This window comes from Pteropus vampyrus, unplaced genomic scaffold, assembly GCF_000151845.1.
Source record: "Pteropus vampyrus isolate Shadow unplaced genomic scaffold, Pvam_2.0 Scaffold24, whole genome shotgun sequence".
Lineage (NCBI taxonomy): Eukaryota > Metazoa > Chordata > Mammalia > Chiroptera > Pteropodidae > Pteropus > Pteropus vampyrus.
In genome coordinates this window covers 11,841,985-11,854,906 of record NW_011888805.1, presented here as the reverse complement: position 1 = coordinate 11,854,906, position 12,922 = coordinate 11,841,985, and the positions used below count along the sequence as shown (strand labels likewise).

The following is a 12,922-nucleotide window of genomic DNA, read 5'->3' as shown; positions in this document are numbered from 1 at the left end:
TCCCTATGCTTTTAAAGAATTTGTTGTATTATATAGCTATGTCACAATTTATTGATAAGATTTCTAACTGAAGACGTTATATTTCTAGGTTATCTTTTCCTCTTACAAAAAAAAAAAAAACTAGAATAAGAACCTTTGTACATAGATGCATATTTTTGTAAATAAAGACAAATGAAGATGTAGCAGACCGTTTTAATGATAGTTGAAAACAGAGTTAAAATACACATTTAATGAGATTAAGGCAGATTATGTTATGGATCTCTCGGGTCATTGTGTCTTCTTAGAGATGAAATTAAGGCATATAGCTTTGTAGCTAAGACTTTAAGTTATTGGAATCCCATTATTTGCTGGTAAGACAAGGTACTTAAGCTCTCTAAGCCTAGTCATGTGTAACAAGGCTACTGTGAAAATCGAATGAGATGTTGAATGTAAACATTTTGTATAGCAACATTTAGCCTGGTAACCTCTCAATAAACCACAACAATAAATAGTTAATCATTGTCTAGTGACATTGATTATTCTTAAGGAACACTAGACATGGCTTCTTAAATTTCTAAGTTTTTAATGTTGACATAAGCAATTTCAATTATTTATTTACATGGTGTATATATTACCTTCTATGCCTTGAATATTAATTCTTCTCTTAAAATTTTTTATTCCCAAATTTCAAATATCTTGTCATTTTTCAAAGAACTATTTCTCAAATAGCATTACAGTTTTCATCACCCTGCTTTAGGACTTTACTTGGTCTGGGGTAGGCCTGGGCACACATTCCTCAAGAAACCTGGTCTAGTGCTGGAGGTAGAGAAAAAAAATCCTCTCTCTTTTAAGAAAGTGTTCACTGAGCATTAAGTGATGAGCAAAGCAATGATTATAAGAGTATTTCAGAATACTTGCCTTGTTTGCTGGAGGTCAAGCCCAAGGGAAGAGCCTCTTGGGGAGCTTATGCTCTGAAATCCTCAAGCTAGAAACCAGAGCCCTGAAAGCCAGGCTCCCCCTGCAGCCTGTGACCACGCTCTGCCCATCAGGTGCCCCTCACCTGAAAGGGGAAGTGAGAAGCAGGAGTATATAGTATACTTTATTTATTTATATTTTTTTCTGGCGAGGGTGACAGCTGGAGCTTCTGACAGCAGGGGTGGGGCTTCTAGTGTCCAGTATCAGCCTGGACTTGGGTTGTCTCTGCCTAGTGACTGTGGCCATGGAGACTTCTCTACAGTAGTGTGCGGTGGTGTTTAGGCTCTCACCCCAGCTGCGTGCCTCCAAGCCTGGCACGCCGGCTCTCCTGTGGCAGCTCTGAATGCTGCTCAGTTTCTTTGCTGCTTGAACAGGCCAAATGAGCTCTGTTATTTATAACTGAGTGCTTAAAATCCCAGTTTACCCAAACCCAAATTCCTCTCATTTCTTCATTTCACTGTGTGACACCTTGGTCCTACCATTTGTTCAGGCCCCAAATCTTGGCATCATCTTTGACCTCACTCTCTTAGTTTCTCTCAGCAGCGGCATATTTGGTCTTCCTACATATGCTCTGAGCCCCCATGGGAGGTAGGGAACATCTTCAGATGTCCTTGCCTAATCCCCTAGGTTTAACTGGTCTCTCCACCCCACCCCATTCAGCTCCTTACCTCTCTAACTCTCTATTTTTTCCACAACATTTCTTACCCTCCAAAATGTACTTGCTTATTTGTCTATTGTCTGTCTCTCTCCTCATTAAAATATAAGTTCCATGAGGGCAAAGACTTTGGTTCCTGCTGCATATTCAGAGTCTAGAATGTCCCCTAGCTCTAAAATATTTGTTGAATAATTAAATAAATGAATGAATAAATACAGATGCATGTGGCATTCTCTACTCTCTTGAGAGTTTATAAGGAGGTTATGACCAGTCACTCAAAGAACTATTATAGAGGCAATAACCTTAATGGAAATCAATCAGAAGTTCTGAATGAAATGATTGGTTTTTTTCTACGTTATTTTGATCTTCATGAACATGAAATGTCTTATAAAATTTACTAAGGTCTCTCTAAAGGTTTTCATAAGCTTAGTCAGAGACATCTATGGTATGATTTAAGGGGCATATTATGGGATCACTTGCCCAAATCAATTTTTTTCTCTGGTCTATTATAGTGCCTAAAATTCATAATATTTATTATTTTATTCTACAAGTATGTCAGGCCCTGTTCTAAGAAGTTGGAATAAAGCAGTCCACTAATCAGAGTCCTACCTTGTGGAGGTCACATTTTATTTGGGGACAGATAATAAAGAAAAGATACATACATAGCAAGTGTCAGGTTGTAATAAGTGCCAAAAGGAAAATTAAAACAGATGAGGGAAGGAGAGTGGTGTAGATAGGCATATGTGGCTTTTTAGGTGGGGCAGCTGAAGAAGGCAATTTTAAGGAGGTGATATTTAAGTAGAGACCTGAACGAGGTTGGAAGGAAGCTTTGCAGATGGTATTCAAATCAGTCTTGAAGGCATCTCAATGACAGGAGAGTCAAGTGACCCCTGGATGTCCAGGAAATGTAACTGAGGCATCTGCTATAATTTGGAGTTTGTGTTTTAGCCTAAAATCTATGCGCAATGTTTTACTCTGCACTATAATGAATACATGTTACTTTAAAAATAATTTCACTTATATGCGGAAACTAAGGAACAGAAAGAACAAACTCATCAAAAATAGACTCACAAATATAGAGGACAATCTGGTGATGCCAGAGGGAGGGAGATTGGGGGACTGGGAGAAAGAGGTGAAGGGTTAAAGAAGTACAAATTAGTAGTTGACAGATGGTCACGGGCATGGGGAGCATGGCATGGGAAACGCAGTTTAATGTTGTAGTTAGGTGGAGAGCCAGAGGAGAGGAAAAGCAATTAGAGTGATCATTTCATAAACTATATAAATGCCTAACGAATGTACTGTATACTCGAAACTAATAATAAAATAAATTTTAAAATAAATAAATAAAAATAATTTGTTATAGTCATGAATAAGCTGTGTGATCTTGAGGTTCTTTCTGCATATATCTCAAAATTGTGAGGATGAGTTATACAGTGACAATCATGAGTCAAGGTGCCAATAATTTATGGGAGCAGGGGCTTGCACAAGAGCCAATTATTAGAGGTTAACATTTTTTAAAATCCTGTTATATAGAAAATAAAAATGAAAGGCAGAGGTGAGGGAGTATGTAACTAGAATTTTTATTTCTCTCTATTTCCAATTTTTCAAGTATTTTTGGCTACAGCATTCTGGTTTGATGAAAAGAACCTTGGTTTTAGTTATGTTTTCTCAAAGCCAAATTCAAGTCATACTTCAAGATGTTTGGGTTATTCTCCTTCCAACATTTGGCTGGTTGGGTAAATTTTATACTTTATGTCTAGTGTTTTCTGCATAAAACGGTGTAGAAAGTACAACTATTGAAAGTCTTTATTTTATTAATATATCAGTTATACAACATTAAATAAGCCCTATAGTCACTGTGTCTAACATATGCAATGAGGATAATATTTGATGCATATCTTCTCTTAGAAGTACTTTAAAAGCATAGTTTATGTTTTCAGAGAGACATGTTGCATCTAAAAGCTTATTAATTCCATTTTCTAAGTATAATTTGAATGTCTTTATATGCTTTAGTAGGTAGTCTATAGTTATGAAAAAATGAAGAATGTACAAATGTTGTGTACACAACTTCTGGAAGAAATGTTTGAAGGAAGAAATGCATTCTTCTTTTGGCTTTCGTTTTTCTAATCTGCTGAACATAGTCAACATAGCGGGGGCCTTGTTGTAGCATGAGGTAGTATACTAAGGGAAAAGCAGCATGACTGGACTGATGGACTCGGGATGGTGGACAAATGGAATCATCTATATTTTACCTGGACTGCCTACCTCAGGTCATCTTTCATGTGAGAGAGTAATAGTTTTTTTTTTTTCCCCCTCATGTAAGCCACAATAATTTTGGATTTTTCCAAATATTTTTATTTCTTTCTGATTTAAAAGATCCAGATTAGTGGGCCTGAGAATGGTCAAGTTTCTTGTGTCCTCTCAACATCTTAAAGGTATTTCTCCATATCTCTATTTGGGGAGAAATATCACAGAAAAAAAATGTCTTTTGCTTTTAAGTTCCTTACAAGGCTCAAGAAGGTGGGAAAGCATCTATTTCAATTTTTTTTTTTTTTTTTAAAAAAAAAACAGGAGTGGGAACTCCTAGAATAGCATGTTGAAATTTGTTTCTCAGATATGGTTTGAATGTACCCATCAAGTATGTGATGTCAAGTGGGTGTTGGATATGGAGATTTATGAGCTGATACATTGAACTAAGATTTATGAATTTCTTGAGTGGGCATTTATCGGGATCAGTGAAGCACTGACCATTGATTCTCTCAATAAATTGAATGAACATACCAGGTATAATCTGATCCAGATTCTGATGTAAGTTAGAGCCAGTCCAGACTATCACTGCATGAAAGGTTCAAATAATAATGTGAATCTACATTTGTTGCAAGATGCATGACATTTGTGACTCTGTCAGCAAAGGAAAGTTTTCTTTTGTTTGTTTTCTCTCTTTCAGATTCAACTAGATGAAAAAAAATGTGATTCAAGCTTCTCAGTCATTTATGCAAAATTATTCTGATGTACACATAGAAATGACCTTGATAAGTTGGTATTTACTTCATTTCTATTCAGGACGATTAGCTCGATCAAGTAGTTACACCATTTATTTACGTCAGTATTAAGCAATGTTTGATGGAAAGGACTCTGATAATTCAACTTACTGTCTCACCATACCTCCCATCATGACACAGCAGAAGAGCCCGGAGAGACAGCTGTTGAAATAACTGCACTCTTCCTGCTCTTCTGACATTTCCAAGGTAAGATTTGATTACAACTAGCAATATGAAATCATGGCTAAGAGATGACATGCAGAGACCAGGAGACATTAAGAGACAAAAATAACAAGGCAGTCTGCATTACATTCCCTTATCAGCTGTGAGGAGTAGGCTAAGGTTCCTGCTGAAAAATACTTCCTTGCTTTCAGGATATAAAAGACACTTTAGACCTGGTCAAGTCAGGATACTTCACAGCACAGGCGTCAACCTGTGTGGCTCCTCTGAAGTGCTCAACATCTCAGGCAGACTCAAATCCAACTACAAGAAATTTTCTGAGAAAACAAAATGAGAGATTCTAAGCTCATGTATAGTTATCTATGTGCCATTTGGGGGTTTTGAATACAAGTCATATATCTCCTCCTACAATTCAACTTTGATTACATTTGAGCAGTTACTCCAAGTTCTGAACTTTATTTTAAAGTATCATTTCTTTTTTGCATATATTTCATCCTTCATTTCTTCTCTTATGATTTATCACTAAATTTGTTGTTGGTAGCTTTTTTTATCAGATACTCTGAGTAGGTTTCAAGAGTTTCCTTTTTGAAGCCTTAATGCCTAGGAAAAGATAAGCAATAGCAATAATAATAATAATAATAATAATAATAACACTTGCATATAATGTATGCATGTATATGTTCAATGTTATAGAACTTACAAAGCACTTTTCACACACATTATCTCATTTAATTCTAAATACAATGATAACATCCAACTATTTTTCTCTTCCTCCTGTTTATCAAGAGGTGGGCATTGTGGTAAGAGCTCCTCTTCAATGTCTCTAGAGAGGAAAGGGTCAAGAAAGAAAGGCAATTAGAAAATATATTTTGATATACAGAGGGGATCTTGAAGGGTAGTTGAACAAACACTATACTAAGCATAAGGAATGCCCACTGTGCTGTTTATTTCTGCTTATTTGGCTTTGGGTCAGTGAGAATCTCTTTGCATCTCAGTTTGTTCATATGCAAAATTAAATTAACACACATGTACCCTAACTCACTCACAAAATTACTCTGAAAAGCAAATTAGATAATATTTGAGAAAATATTTTGTGGTTTGCCAAATGAAGAACAAATACTTTTATTGATTTTTTTCTTTCATTTGACTTTTGCCAACATGTGTAGCATTGACCTAAACCGAAGCCTCAGTCTATTAAAGAATGGAAAAGATAAACATTTTTAGAACTGTATATGCATGTTCTAATAGTCTCTTGGCAATTTTACTTTTCTAATAATCAGTACATGTGGGTGTTTGTCTAGCAGCCAGATACCTGAATTATAATCCAGTGAGAGCTGAGCTCACAGGAAACCAAAGTCTTAAAGGATCTTTCACAAATCAGGGATTTTTTTCTTTTCTCAAGGTCAAGTCTACAGACAACTTGCATACAAATCAAATGGCATTATTAAACACATGCCTGATTTCTGTATCATGCTTTTATCTATTGAATCAGAAGTTCCAGGGTAGGGCTCAGAAATCTGCCTTCTTTGGAGGGCACACCAGCTGAAACTTAGGTCCACTGCAAGAACCCAGAACTTAACTGGCTGAAGTTCGTGAGTTGTAAGAGAACATTTGTTTTTTAGTTCTTTCTAGCAGTAACAAGATACCTCTATCAACATTCTATTAAAAACAGATATGTGTAGTTATGTGAAATAAAAGCAGCACTCCATTGGTGTGCAAAATTCGACTTCACTTTCTCGAAAGCACTTTGAAGTACTGTTTTCTCAGCTTTCTCTAATGGGATGGTGCACTTGTAGGAAAACTTAGGAAAGAGTATTCTATTCCAGTGTTATTTCTGGCTTCTGCTCAAGTAACAAACAATCTTATAAGCAGTTAAATTGATAACCAACCAGAAACTCTCCAAGTTAGGAGGCCTCAGCTCATTTTAAGCCATATTAAAATTCTCAAGGTGTTAGCAGTCTGTATTTTATGTTAAAATAAAAAGGTTGAGGTTTTGCCTCTGACATTCAGTGAATATAAAATAATGTAATGCTATTTCAAAGGCTATAGGTCTATCATCAATCAGCTTCATGGAACACAGAACTAAAAAAGACAAATTAATATTTATTCAGTATGCATTTACTGAACAACAGCTATGTCCATTGCACTGGTCTAAGTCTAGGGCTAAGGGAATACATAAAACAAAGGTTCCTTAGCACTTATATTCTGTCAAGAAGGCCAGAAAATAAAGAAAAAACTAATAGTTAATATTGCTCACATATCAAATGGTATATTAGAAGGTGATAACAATGCAAAATCGTTTACTCTGAACCTACTGTGCTGAATTTTAAAACCAGAAAACGATCCACTTAATCACACACATGTATGGTCACCTTCACAGTATACTCAGCATATATAGTTATGATTGATTTCTTTTTCCCTGGGGCACAATCCCGTCTCTTTCTTTCACAACTGTGTCCTATATAATGATGCTCAGGAAAGCAGCCAATCGGCAGATTTGTTTTCTGTTCCCTTTTAGTATTTCTAACTCAGGCAACCAAACCAGTTTGAACTGGATAGAGCATCAGAACCTTCTCTGAACTCCAATCAGAGTCTATGGCTATTCAGTTAACTTCTAGACTATAAACTAATATCCACATGTACCAGCCAAAACAATGTTTTTTTGCCCCTCTGTTGTGCTATTCTTATTTAGAGTTGTAATATTACCCCATCTGAAAGCTCTGTTGCAGATATTTCTTGGAAAAAAAACATGTAGTTTATCTGTGCTTATGAAGTCTCAGTTCGTTTCTTTTGGCCGCCGAGGATGGGGGGTGAGGGGGTGTAATAAAACAAAACCAAAATAACCTACCAACAGCTATATGTTTTTCTTGCTAACCTGTCATCACTTCAGACCAAAGTGGGAAGCCATGTTTTTGTTTTTGTTTTTCCCACACAAATATATCAGCAGGAGAGAGAATGTTGTTATTCTGACAAGAATTAGTTTAATGAATGTGTTTTTGGTTTGATTTAATTTTTCATAGTTGACTTTTTCTGCTTATAAAAAAGTTGTCTCTGGGGAGAAAAACATGCAGAAGTTAAATCTCATATAGGTTACCTAATTACCTACAAATTGCAGCCTTCGGCAGTTTTTAATAAAAGAACACCATCCGCTCCATGCTTAACTGTAAAAACGGATCCCATTTTCGTAATATTAATGTTATTCCACTGCACTGTGCTATTAGAGAAAATCCCAGAAGCAAACACAGTACAAATTGTAGAGCAGCTGTGTAGAAGTAGCTTCTAATCACAATTAAACGTGAATGAGAAAAATAAATCAAAGAAGAAACTGACTTAGAGATATCGGTTTTCAAGCTAGGCAAATATCAGTAGATCTGCAAGAGAAGTTGCACAGCAGCTGAGAGAGTGACAGTAAAGCCCACTGTGGCTGGGAACACTTGGATGTACCAGCAGCACAGGAACTTTGTTTTGAAATCCAGATTACATATTTGAGACTGCCAGTGTTCTCGACTTTAAGTCCTTGGCAGAGATGTGAGCTGAGTGTGCACATCGCATAGAAGGATGGCAGCAAATAGCCTCTGGTCAAGCAGCTCACCTCCCAGCAGCAGACAGAGCTGCTTCGAAGGGCATATCATAGGTCGTGTCAACGCAGGCAGCATGATGTGAAAGAGGGGAAGGGCTGAAGTTTCTGGGTTTGTTTTTGTTTTTGTTTTTGTTTTTGTTTTTTGTCATTGTTACATGTATTTTTAAATATAAAGTGAATATTTGAAAGTTTATGGGAGCTGGATTTTCAGCTGAAGTCTCATTATTATGAAATGATGTGCTGGCAATCAATGTTGTCCTTATCCTGTGACCCTCAGAAACCTAAACTAGGCTAAAAATCATCACTTGGCAAAGGTCTCATTTACCACTCTTCTCTGAGCCCTTCTTTTGTCTCGAGGCTGTTTTGCCAGACACTCCACCATCAAGCACTGCTTTTAGGGAGAAGAGGTGCTTCACCTTGAAGAAGGAACAGCTGAAGGAAAGGACAGATCAGAGGGCAATTGGATGTCTGAGCTGCTTTGGAACCATGCCTCAGGGCCTTAAATCTGCAACTTTACATGTAGAAAAGAGGAGACTGCTTTAAACTAAGTACCATTTGCTTGCTATTACATTATCTGAGTCCAAAAAAAAAAATCACTGCTTTCATCAGCTACTTAGTTCTAACGTGTTACTTTAATGATAAAGCCATGCCCTGTGGCTATTTGAAAAAAGTTTTGTTTACCCCACATGCGGAAGGCTCAAGTTTCAGAATCAGAACAGTTGGTGTGACTCTTACAAGGTAGCTTCTCTACATGAATATATTTATCTTCTGTTTGACAGAGTCTGTCCCAGTCTGAAATGCTAAACTTGTGTCACACTGGAAGAAATTGTTTACAGTCATCTTTTTCTGAGTATCATTTAAAAGAAAATGATTGCCATTATTTTAAAAGAAAAACTAGGAAATAGAAAATTTTTTCACACTGAGCCGTGGCGTATTTTTCAAATGTACTTTTACACCTCACATTTAGGAGTGATGCAAGTTTCTTCACCTGACTGTTTATTGCCCTGGTTTGTGCCCTAGATGTTTTTATCTCATCTATCCAGACAGTTCAAATCAGGAATGAGGTGTATTCGAGCAGGGCTTCTACTCTGCCAAGAGGATAATCCCCTAATGACCATCAGCATTTTCATCCAAGCGAGTTTGACCTTTCAGAAGCAGAGGTTGCTTTAAGTTTGCACAAAATAACCTTGGGGACAAATAAAACCCAAGTGTGGGGTGTCGTCATTGCCTGCAGTCCCTATCTTTCCTTCCTTTCCTAATGCGGACATTGCAAACACAGCAATTCTTCAAAGCGGCGTTTAATTCCAAAAACATTTGGAGTTAGGGCATAATTTGCATAATTCTATTAAAAGGCTTATACCTCAGCTTTGAAAAACATTTGAGAAAATGTGATTTGGGGGCAAAGAAAGACTTATCTTTTGGCCCAGAAGGTGCCTCATGGAACTAAGCTTGTTAGTGTTAGGAGTGCATGGTAAGCACCAAAACCTGAAAAAATAGAGAAACTTAAAGGGCTTCTTTGATCTGTGGTCAAGTCCCCAATGGTCTGAAGTTTAAGATAGAGATGGATTTCCTGTTTCTTTCACTGTATTGAAAACTTAAAAATTGGAATCTTATTATAGTGATGGGAAACACAGGTGTATTTCTGCAGATTTTGCTCCTTTCAGTTGAGGAAGTTCATATTGTGTCATTACAGACTTGAGAAGATCTTTCATAAATCAAATGACTCTGTCATCACGTCTATTTTGATCATATGATGCTGCCATTATTCACAGGTTGACAGCAGTCTGGCATACGTTTTTTATATTCAGCATCTAAGACTGTACTGAAGGAAGGAACTAAACACCTTCAACAGTGTAAATGATATAAAACCAACTGCAATTAAAATGTCTTCTAGCTCTCCGCCCCTCCCGTTTGACAGACTGCTGTGTCCTCCTGCGCAGTGCCAGCTGCACCCCTGAGATGCAATGGTGAAGGTCGGAGTGAACGGATTTGACCATATTAGGTGCTTGGTCACCAGGGCTGCTTTTAACTCCAGCAAAGTGGATATTGTCGCCATCCATGACCCCTTCATTGACCTCAACTACATGGTGTACATGTTCCAGTATGATTCCACCCATGGCAAGTTCAAAGGCACAGTCAAGGCTGAGAATGAGAAGCTTGTCATCAATGGAATACCCATCACCATCTTCCAGGAGCAAGATCCCATGAACATCAAATGGGGCAATGCTGGTGCTAAATATGTTGTGGAGTCCACTGGTGTCTTCACTACGTTGGAGAAGGTTGGGGCTCACTTGAAGGGTGGAGCCAAGCGGGTCATCATTTCTACCCCTTCTGCGGATGCCCCCATGTTTGTGATGGGTGTGAACCATGAGAAGTATGACAACTCTCTCAAGATTGTCAGTAATGCCTCTTGCACCACCAACTGCTTGGTCCCCTTGGCCAAGGTCATCCATGACAACTTTGGCATCATGGAAAGACTCATGACCACAGTCCACACTATCACTGCCACCCAGAAGACCATGGATGGCCCCTCTGGGAAGCTGTGGCATGATGGCCGAGGAGCTGCCCAGAACATCATTCCTGCTTCTATTAGTGCTGCCGAGGCTGTGGGCAAGGTCATCCCTAAGCTGAATGGGAAGCTTACTGGCATGGCCTTCCATGTTCCTACCCTCAATATGGCAGTTGTGGATCTGACCTGCCACCTGGTGAAAGCTGTCAAATACGATGACATCAAGAAAGTGGTGAAGCAGGCGTCAGGGGGTCCCCTCAAGGGCATCCTGGGCTATACTGAGGACCAGGCTTTGTTTCTTGCAGCTTTAACAATGATATGTACTCTTCCACCTTCAAAGCTGGTGGCTGGCATTGCCCTCAATGACCACTTTGTCAAGCTCATTTCCTGGTATGACAATGAATTCGGCTACAGCAACAGGGTGGTAGACTTATGTTCCACATGCCCTCCAAGGAGTAAGAACTCCCTGGACCACCAGCCCCAATGTGAGAAAGAGGCCCTCAGCTCCTGAGGAGTCCTTGCCCAAATCGATCCCCCAACACACTGAGAATTTCCTGACCTCCAGGTTCCATCCTAGACCCCCTGAAGAAGGGGAGGGGCTTAGGGAACCCTATGTTGTCGTGCACCATCAATAAAGTTCACTGTACCCGGCCAAAAAAAAAAAAAAAACAAAAAACCTCCTAGTATATGAAGCACAGGTCTCCATTAAGCCAGCTGCTGCTCCAGGATCTGAGGGCTGCTTGTCCAGATGATGGCATGCTGTTAGAAAAGGTATGTGAAGACCATACCTGTACTGTTTCTGAAGAGTACCTGCGCCTTCAGAAGCAACTATTCTAGAACTTTCCAGACCCTTAAGCCTACTCTCCTTTATCAGACCATGTCTCATCCAGAATATACTGGAGACCTACTCTGGGGACATACCCTGACCTGTATCTTCATTTTCATTCCTTATTCACCTGAACCGTTGCCAGCATCAGAATAAGACTTTTAGAGCCCTTAGCTCTTAAGCCTATAAACAAAAATACAATTTTATTTTTTGAAATAACATAAAATTTATAAGTATGCTGATAGCAGAACAATTTTCTTTTTCTAGATGGTTTCTTGATTATAAAATTCTGGGCGAATTTGTTAAAGCGAAAGTTTCCTGATATTTATTTATGCCTATAGGGTAATCCAGCAGTGACGGTTGTGATAGCATTGACTCAGATTTGTCTCCCACAATCTTCTTTGGCACCAGCATAGCAAGGTGTCTCAGACTTGCTTTTCAATACTGATGATTTTACTGAACTCTAATTATATTTCACATCTAATTTAAAGCATTTCCAGATGGTTTTGTGATTCTCTTTATCTAACCGACATCTGTTTACATTCTTCTTTGCTGACAAATGACTTTTCTTACATGTTTTTCCCCCATCTTGCTATCTGGCTCCAAATTACGTTAAATCCATCTTTAACTTATTTAGATAAATAACATTTAGGAAAGCATATATGTCATTTAAAAAAAGCAATTAACATTTAACTGGTAATGGTTCTGGAAAATTATATGTCTGACTATCCATACATAAATGTATATGTAGTGTTTTGGTACATATGTATAAAAAATTAATATGCTGAAAATTATTTAGACAGAAATAGAACCCTGTTAACTAGAGTTGCCTTTTTAGGATTGATGCCTGAGAATTATGTTCTTATTATGTAACACATAAGCAAAGTTATGTTACTGCACCTGACACAGGGCAAAAATTTATAATGTCCAGCCAAAATTGCCACCTGGGGACACAGAGAACAAAGAAACAAAAAGTTCTAATCAGATTAGAGTTTAATGAACCAGTCTCAAGCCAGTTGTGAACTCACTAATGCCAAACCATTCCAGTGACTAAACAGTGGAACGAAACTTGGAGAACAAAAGGTCTTCTCAGTTATTTGCATTCTTTTGGTAGCTGTAGTTACCAGATATTTTTCATTGTCTATTACGGCTTGTCCCATGCTAGTTATGTTTTTAA

General features: G+C 38.0%; 1 pseudogene; it reads left to right on the top strand.

Moving 5' to 3' along the window:
• LOC105289482 overlaps positions 1 to 11,378 on the top strand; it is a 14,765-nt pseudogene extending 3,387 nt beyond the window's left edge.
• Positions 11,379 to 12,922: the final 1,544 nt, after the last annotated feature.